Here is an 8,875-nt window from a genome sequence, read left to right as displayed (position 1 = left end):
GGCGTATCCGCCCGACTTCCGGCATCTCCTCCCGACCTCCGGCGGCGTCAGACTTCGCTCCCGGCTGTGCTCTTCTGGTCGTGCTTTCTCTGCCCCCGGCCTGCCCTGTTTTCTCGCTCACTGAAGCCGCAGCCCCAGGTATTTCTATATCTGTCGCTCGAGCTTTATGGCTCTTCCTGCTGTCGTGGCGTGGGGGAGAGCGTGTCGGACAGCCACGCCCTTTCCAGCCTCCGGGTCCCGCTCACTAGTGAGGGGCCGCTGCTGTGAAGCTCCGTTTGTCTGGGAAACGGGGCAGGAAATGCCAGAGTCCGGGGATTTGGGGCAGCCTGGCGGCGGCGCGTCCCTGCTCCCCGGGCCGGGCCTGGGCGGCCGTGTTGTGCTTCGATTTTCGCCCGGCCGTGGGAGTGAGGCGGGGGCCGGGCGGAGGGTTCCCGGAGCCGCGGCCTTGCTGTCGCCCGGGTCCCCGTAGGGGCGTGTGTGCAGGCCTCTGGCCCCGCCGCGGGGCAGCACGCCCTCGCCTCTTCGTGCAGCCTAATTCTGGAGAAGGGTGGTGTGGTCCTTAGCACTTCGCAGCGTTCTCGTTGCTTATTAACTTCCTGCTTCATTTGTCTCCTCCCGTTAGAATGGAACCCCGGGCAAGAATTGTCTTTTCTTTTTCTCTTTCTGTCCCCGACGCTTCTCCCGGTGTCTGGCCTTGAGAATGTTTATGAGAAAATGTTAGCAAGAGCGTTTGTCTCCATGTGTCTTTATGGACAACTCCAGAAGGGCCGCTCCATCAGCTTCTCGCGCTGACCTTTTCAAATTCCAGCGCCTTAAAATTATTGTAGGGGCCTCCCTGGGGCTCCAGTGGTCAAGAATCCGCCTTCCAGTGCAGGGGACGCGGGTGCCATCCGTGGTCGGGGAACTAAGCTCCCACTTGCCGCCGCGCAGCCAAAAAAAGAAAAACAGTTACTGTAAAATGTTAATTTCTTATGAGTTGATGTCCTTCGGTTTCATGGTGTTTATCCATTCTGTTTACCTGAAGATCCAGAAGGGCTCAGCACATAACCTCTGGGCCCCTTGATAAATAACAGTCGAAGTAAACTCTTCTCTAACCCAGTCTCATTTCCGGGCTGCAAGCTGGTAACTTTGACTTTGCCTCCAAATATCAAAGGATACGTAATAATTAAAATTTTTATTCTGATTTACTAGCTTAAAAGCAGGTTTTAGCTTATTATTCCAAAAATTGTCACTTTTACACTGTAACCTCATAACCATTCTTACCAAGATGATCCTGATTAACTAGGCAGCATAACTAAGCACTGCTACTTGGCTGTCAGACTTTGGGGGGTTCAAATTCAATCTCTAATAGATACTATCCTGTGACTTTGGACAAATTACGTAGCCTCTCTGCCTCAGTTTCCTCATCTAAATCTGGGTAACAATATGTGTATTTTAAGGCTTTTATGAGGATTAAGTGAATTATCTAGGTGTTTTAGTATCGGACACACAGCAAGTACTCAGTAAGTGTAAGCAATTACTAACCATAAATAGCCAATACTTTATTATAATAATTACTAATATCAGCATATTTTAAAATGAAGTTAAAACTGCAAAGGTGCTTCGAGGCTGCCTCTGCATTCTTAGAAAATAGAACGTGATTCTTCCTGTTATACAGGTTTCTGGGTGTAAGAGACTAATCCAAATGTTACTCTCACTGTGTCTAGAGTTTTCACAGTAAAGTAACAGCTTTATATAAACTGTCATATTCCTCGAACCAACCCGAATAACAGAATCATACCTTTGAAAACCTCTCCAGAACTGATCTCCAGTGAGAAGATAAATCCTCCTAGAAGACAACGTGTCAGTCTGCTTAGTTAAGACAGGGCTTCTGAGTTCTGAAGTCTTGCCCATGTGTAGCTAGAACAGAGCCAAGACTATGCACTATCTCTGAAGGCTAAGGACACAATTTCATCCCAAGAGAGGGAAGAATATTATTCCGAAGAGCCTATTACTGTTTCTGTCTGTTCCTCGTTAAGTGTGGCAGGACAGTATTAACAGGTTGTCTCCTCCAGCCACTATCCTCTTCTCTCGATGTTTTTGTGCATCACTCCACCCCAAATGAGCAGCTAGGCATTCTGTGCTTATTGCTTTAAGGGAAGATGTGACAGCAAAGAAAGCGTCCTTCCTGGCTTTGGTGTTGCAAAAGGCTTGGCTTTACAGGAACAAAAAAGACTCCTGGCAGAGCAAGAGATTTGGATAAAACATGTTTTGTAAGAGCCTGGCTTTCTACTCGCAGAAAAAACTAAAACAAACCCATCTCCTGTGCTGGGGACCAAGGAGGCTGTGAGTGGTACAGGCAAGAGAGAAGGAGGGGGGCAGTGGGGGCCAGTCTCCACTGTCCCCGAGATAGGGAGTCTGAACCAAGCTCCCCAGTCCCGTCCTTGGGACACTGCAGACCTCCATATTTGGGTTTGTGAGATCCAAGAGCAGGAGGAAGGTGTGCCCAGAGACCTGAGCACCGCCCAGGAAGGCAGTGGGCCCAGAGAGAGAATATGGACTCATGGGATGCCTGGTGTGAGTAGGTAGGTGGCAACTAGACGGACTCTCAAAGACCTTCTGTGCCCTAACGTGGAATGCGAGCAAAACGGTATCCCTGTATATCCAGGTGTGCCGTGGAAGAAGAAAGACATGTGCATACTTCAAGGGAGCTTGCAGAAGGGAACTCTGAGCCCAACATAGGCTGGGGAAACTGATGACTGCATTAAGATGCTGTGTTTCTCACTGGATGCCCATGTAGACAGATGGCATTGGAAACCAGAGGCTCCCAACCTAAACACTCATCACCAAACTAGACATTCTCAAATTTAGATTCAGCTGTGGGGTTGATGGGAGATACCAGGAATTGGCAGAGATTATGGTATCACCAACCGTTTGGAAGAGGCAATTCAAAACTGAACTTAATTAAGGTGAGTTATAGAAAAATAAACTTGTGTTTGTACCTTCACATGGGAATAGGCTGTGATAAGGACCCAGACCAGTTTGAAGTAACACCCAACCCCATTGTCAAAGGTAAGAAATCAGGAAGGACACCAGGGACTGGGGAGGAAGCTTCAGGACCTTAGATGTTAAGAGTCAGCCTCTGACAGCAAAGTTGGAACTCGGGGAAGAGGTCCACATGCAGCTCTCGAAGGAGACAACATGACTCTGCTCCTAGAAGGAGTGCTGGTGTGGATCAGGTGGCAAGGTGTTGGAGAAGGTCCTCAGTAAGGACCCCTGCTCTGAGCTGCTCAGAGAAACGGCTGCTTCCAGTGCAAGGTCAATCGTTAAACATTAGAGTGGAAAGGCAGCGTGCAGGCTCTGCCTGCTAGATGTGTGACTCTCTAAGGATAATTGTAGGTCTTCCACGTGGGAACATTGAACCAACGGAAGACAGCAGATGCCACCAGGGGACAGCAGAGTCTCTGCCATGAGCAGAAATCATCCCACAGACAGAAATGGTGCCATGCGCTCTGGGCCTGAGGACCCCCATGTGACAAGATCCATCCTCCAGGAGCTGGAGGGGATGCAACAAAAAAGGGTATTGATGACCGGTGCACAGTGACACCAGTAAGAGGGTTTATGTCTACTCCTTTCCTGAGGAGTAATAAGATTCATTCTAACTGTTTTCCATTGCAAAATGTGTATTTCTCTGATAGACCAAAACCAATGATACACTAATGTGAACCCAAAAAACCATTGTTGAAATCCTTAGTATTCCTTCTCTCTGAAGAAAAATGTTCACATTCATCTACAAGGACTTCCTCAAAATGGATTTTATAATTATCACAAACAGAAATAATACCAACACCTACTGCTCATTGCTGTGTGCCAGCCTCTGTGCTGAGTGCTTTACAAAATTAATGTTATTTAATCCTCAACATAACTCTGTGTCATAGGTGATCTTAACATCTTATTTTACTTACCAGGCAAATAAGTGCTAGCAAGGTCACGAAAGTTGCCTGATGTGGCCTCCTAAGCCAATTCACTATGTACTAGAAAGATGGAACCTGACACTGTATCTTTAAACCTATAAGATTTAAACACTGTGTAAGAAACTCCAAGATATTTAAAGGGCCCCAAGGTCCTTGTGACATCAGCACTGGACTTGGTTTATCCTTCTATAACTTGGCTTTGACCTGGCATCTTAAACAGTTTAGGCTTCTATACCTTTTGTAAGTCATTATCTATAGAATGTGAACTGAGGCAAATAAAACACTTTTCCATAGAAAAAGAAAACAATAATAAAATTTCCTCCTAATCACTTCGCAGAGAGATTAGAGAGTTGGTGCCAGTCTTCTGGCGTCTCCATGAATTTCCCTAATTCAGGGCAGAGATTGAAGGCAAAAGAAACTAATAGACATGCAAGTAACAAATCCTGGTGACTGACTGAAGGGTTACCCTAAGTAGAAGCATCTATATAGAGAAGGTCTGTTAGGACCTTTTGATTGACAGAGACTTTTGTGATATGTTGGGGATTTAGGATTATCTCTGAAGAGGCAACGTAGGATTTTTAGCAGGGTTAACATTAAAAGATTTGCATTTTTAAAGATTACTCCGGTTCTAGCATGGAGAACAAAATCAAAGGAGCCATAACAGATGGAAGGAGGGCTGTGCACCACTTAGTAGTGGTGAGAGGTGACTCTAGCTTGTGCAACGATGCTGATAGTAAAGATGGATAAAAATTGATAGATGAGAAAGCCAAATGGGGAGGGAGGTGTGAAATCAACAGTTCCAAGCAATGGATTGGATATGGGATGTGACAGAGAATGGATGAAGGACAGACCACACCTGGATATGGGGAGGCTATTTGCGATTTATGGTGGGAAACTGGAAGAAGATAATATCTGAGTGGAATATCCTAAGTCTGGTCTTGGATACGTTGAGTTTGAGGTACCCTTGAGACATTCGAGTGGGGATGTTGAATAGTTAATTGGATATATCATGGGGGAGGTCTAAGATCAAGATGGAAATTTAGGGGTCATTAGTATACGGGTGACAATTTCATGGGGACAGGTGTGATTTCGGGGGGAACAGAGCAGAGGGTGAGTAGAGAAGAGGTCCCAGGGCAGAGCCTTGAGGAACCACAACATTTAAAGGCCCAGGAGAGAAGGATATGTCTGAAATGAAGGCAGAGAAGAAAAGTCGGAAACACAGCAAGGAAAGAATGTGGTGTCTGGGAGCTCCCTGGCAGTCCAGTGGTTAGCACCCTGCACTGTCACTGCCAAGAGCCTGGGTTCAGTCCCTGGTCGGGGAACTAAGATCCCACAAGCTGTGCAGCACAGCCAAAAAAAACCAATGAGGTATCATGGAAAGAAAGAATGTTTCAAGGAGAAAGTGAAAAACAGGTTGACAGGTAAACCTGGGAGGTCAAGTAAAAAGAGGACTGAAAACATCCACTGAATATAGTGACCACGGAGGTCTTTGATGACCTCGCTCTGGCATTAATAATCAATGGTACTACATCTCTAATGGAACAATTCATGGTAGTAAGACTTATTCCCAATAATCTTAACATTAGTTTTAATGTCCTTAAACTTACTGAAAATGATAAGTACAGTATAGAATTCCTGTAGACATTTAAACGTCTTTGGAAAAAGAGGTTTTTTTTTCCCACAGCATGATCCAGTTCCTTTGGCAGAATGATTTGTGGGAATTAAAAGAACTAACATTGCTGAATATCTGCTGTGTGCCTGATGCTTTCACATGCCTTGTAAGCATCGTCTGCATCCTAGCGTCCATGTCAACCATTGTAGATCAACACTGATGGCTGGTGGTGACAGTCTGAAGTTCAAAAAGGTGAGTTGTCACATGGAAGGTTTTGAGTCCTCTTTCCTATACCACATCCCACCAAAGTTGTTGTGTCCAAAACTGAGCTGTCATCTGCAAGTCCCCACACTCAAATTACGTTCTCCTCGTGTCGTACCTTCTCTATTTTTTAAAAAGTATCATGGGCTAGAAATATTTAAGCTCTCACTCTGCAGAAGCAGAAAGCGTCTGGCAGGCAGCCGGTCCTCAGAAATGTTCATTGTCACAATCTGTCCGTTTCTCTTTATAACATTCTCAAAGCCACCTCCCTCCTGTTCAGGAGCTTTCACACTGAGATGGAATTGTCATTGATGGGTCTGCCATCTCTAGGTTCCCCCCTAGTTCATAAGAGGAGCATTAAATAACACGATGGATGGCAATACCAAAACACAGACTCTACTACTCCCCAAGGCTTTTTCTTGTATTGACCCTCAAAAACAAGTATACAGGGGCTTCCCTGGTGGCGCAGTGGTTGGGAGTCCGCCTGCCAATGCAGGGGACACAGGTTCGTGCCCCAGTTTGGGAAGATCCCACGTGCCGTGGAGCGGCTGGGCCTGTGAGCCATGGCTGCTGAGCCTGTGCGTCTGGAACCTGTGCTCCTCAATGGGAGAGGCCACAGCGGTGAGAGGCCCACGTACCACAAAAAAAAACCAAAAAAAAAAAACAAGTATACAAAGGAACATATTGTTAAGTCATTTTTACAAGTGGCCAGAATAGTACTGTCTATTGAGGGGTATAGATTTCTAGAATTCAAATTCGAAGGATGGCTATGTTTAGCGAAACCAGGGCTTAAGTGCTTATCATGTTCTTTTTGCAGTTCCTGCTGACAGTTATGTGGTATCAGCTAGGCTTTTAACAGGCTCTGAATTGTGGCTCCATCATTGAGATGACAAGTGACAATGTGAAATGAAGGATTTCTATGCTGTTGATAGAGTCATTCGAGTGCCCTGGATATCAGACCAGTGTGAAGCAGAGAAATGAGCTTGTATTTTTGCCCACAGAAAGGAATATCTCACCTTGCTAAGAAGAAAGGTTTCAGAGAGGGTTATGGCTTTCCTCAAATCGCAACAATGGATCTATTTAAGTCCTGGAACTCTGCTGGTTGCCCCAGAAATCTGTACTACAAAGCATCATCCAAAAAAAAAAAAAGTCAACCTTGACTGTCAAAGCAGTGAGGCTGGTGTTTGAATCCTTTTTCACAGAGGAGGAAACCAGGTAGAAGAAGCCAAATAATATGTCCCAAGGCTATGTTGTCAGAGCTGTCAGGCCGTGAAACATGCTGGCTGGGTCAGCAAGAGCATTGCTCTTTCTCTATCTCGATGTTTGGGAACATCTGCCAATAAAACAGTTTTGTTTTTATCATTAGTGATGATAGTTTTATCATTGTTGCTTTTGAGAAAACATTAGCCAGCCGGTTCAGCTGCTTCTTGAGTATTCCCTTAAAAGTGACCACTGGACCATGCTGTTGGAAGGAGGCTCTGTGTTCAGGTCATTAAAAAATAACAAATCTTGGACTTCCCTGGTGGTGCAGTGGTTAAGAATCCTCTTGCCAATGCAGGGGACACGGGTTTGAGCCCTGGTCCAGGAAGATCCCATATGCCACGGAGCGACTAAGCCCGTGTGCCACAACTACTGAGCCTGCGTTCTAGAGCCCACGAGCCACAACTACTGAGCCCGTGAGCCACAATTACTGAGCCCACGTTCCACAACTACTGAAGCCCACGCACCTAGAGCCCGTGCTCCGCAACAAGAGAAGCCACCACAATGAGAAGCCCGCGCACTGCAACAGAGAGTAGCCCCTGCTTACCGCAACTAGAGAAAGCCCACACATATCAACGAAGATCCGATGCAGCCAAAAATAAATAAATTTTAAATAAATAAGTAAATCTTTTAAGCTTCAAATGGAGAATTTAGATCATAATTATTTAGTACACAGTTGAATTGGAATGGGATCTAGGAAAACAGAATTCCTCTGTACTCATTCTTGAGACATGCTGGATGAGGACTCTGTTCATTTCAGTTTACTTTTATATCTAGGAGAATACTCAAGATACGATAAAGTGATAATACTTGCTGAACTATTTCCATTAGTAGTATAACATCTACTGAGAAAAACTGTCTTTATTCAGCTGACATAACTGAGTACCTAATACCTGCCAGGCCTGACATATAGTTATAAGGAGAAATAGACTTGCTGTTTTTAAGGAGTTCACTGTTTTACAAAAGAGACAAATCATTATAATATATGTATAATATGTATAATTTGTGTATAATAATGTGTATACATAATAACATGTATAATACTCAAGACGTGGGAAAAGAATGGGAGATTCAACTTTGGAGATCTCTAACAATTTTATAGGGGAGACACCATTTGATCTAAGTCTTCTTAAATTCCAGAAAATACTTCACCAGCGGACACTTGTTAATGTTATACATATAGCATGGCCTAAAAACTGTTTAAGAAATTAAAAATTAAAAACCAGTGAAAGAAAAGCTGTTATTCCCAAAGTATGGGGGAGAACAAGATGGAATGTTAATAGTAGAACATCTGATAAGAATGAGACCTAGATTCTCAGTTTATTGAGGAAAAAGGTAGTGTGCATCCTGATGGTCTAAATACATGAAAGTCAAATAGAAAAAGAACTCTCCATGTATTCACAGTTCATCCAGATTTGCTCCAAACTCAGAACTGTAAGCAAAACTCGACTATAAATAAATAATTCTAGAGTACGTTCAGTGTTTTCATTCCTTATTCAAAATCTAAGAATGTTTGAGAGACGCTTGAATGACACATATTATCTACCCAAAACTTTCAATTGCTCAAAGACTAACTCATGAGACATTTTCATTTGTATATGGAAAACGTTTCCTTCTAGTCATGTTGCCTAAGTAGAATTTTTTTTACAATTAATTTTTATTGGAGTATAGTTGATTTACAATGTTGTGTTAGTTTCAGGTGTACAGCACAGTGAATCAGTTTTACGTATACATAGATCACTCTTTTAGAGATTCTTTTCCCATAGAGGTCATTACAAAGGATTGAGTA

The 8,875-nt window shown here is 44.1% G+C and overlaps 1 long non-coding RNA gene across 3 annotated transcripts; it reads left to right on the top strand.

Moving 5' to 3' along the window:
- The first annotated feature begins 24 nt into the window (after positions 1-24).
- Positions 25-8,559, top strand: LOC111179025 (uncharacterized). 3 transcript variants are annotated; one of them, XR_016393167.1, is made up of 3 exons: positions 25-2,564; positions 2,648-5,817; positions 6,644-8,559. It is a non-coding gene; the product is annotated as an uncharacterized LOC111179025 (long non-coding RNA). The 3 variants fall into 3 exon arrangements; XR_016393169.1 differs by having other exon boundaries at positions 27-138; XR_016393168.1 differs by having other exon boundaries at positions 36-2,948; positions 5,638-5,817.
- The last annotated feature ends 316 nt before the right edge of the window (positions 8,560-8,875 follow it).

The sequence above is a fragment of the Delphinapterus leucas genome, chromosome 5, assembly GCF_059928025.1.
Source record: "Delphinapterus leucas isolate spDelLeu-1000000601 "Yukka" chromosome 5, BTC_Dleu_Yukka2, whole genome shotgun sequence".
NCBI lineage: Eukaryota > Metazoa > Chordata > Mammalia > Artiodactyla > Monodontidae > Delphinapterus > Delphinapterus leucas.
This window is presented reverse-complemented; position numbering and strand designations above follow the sequence as displayed.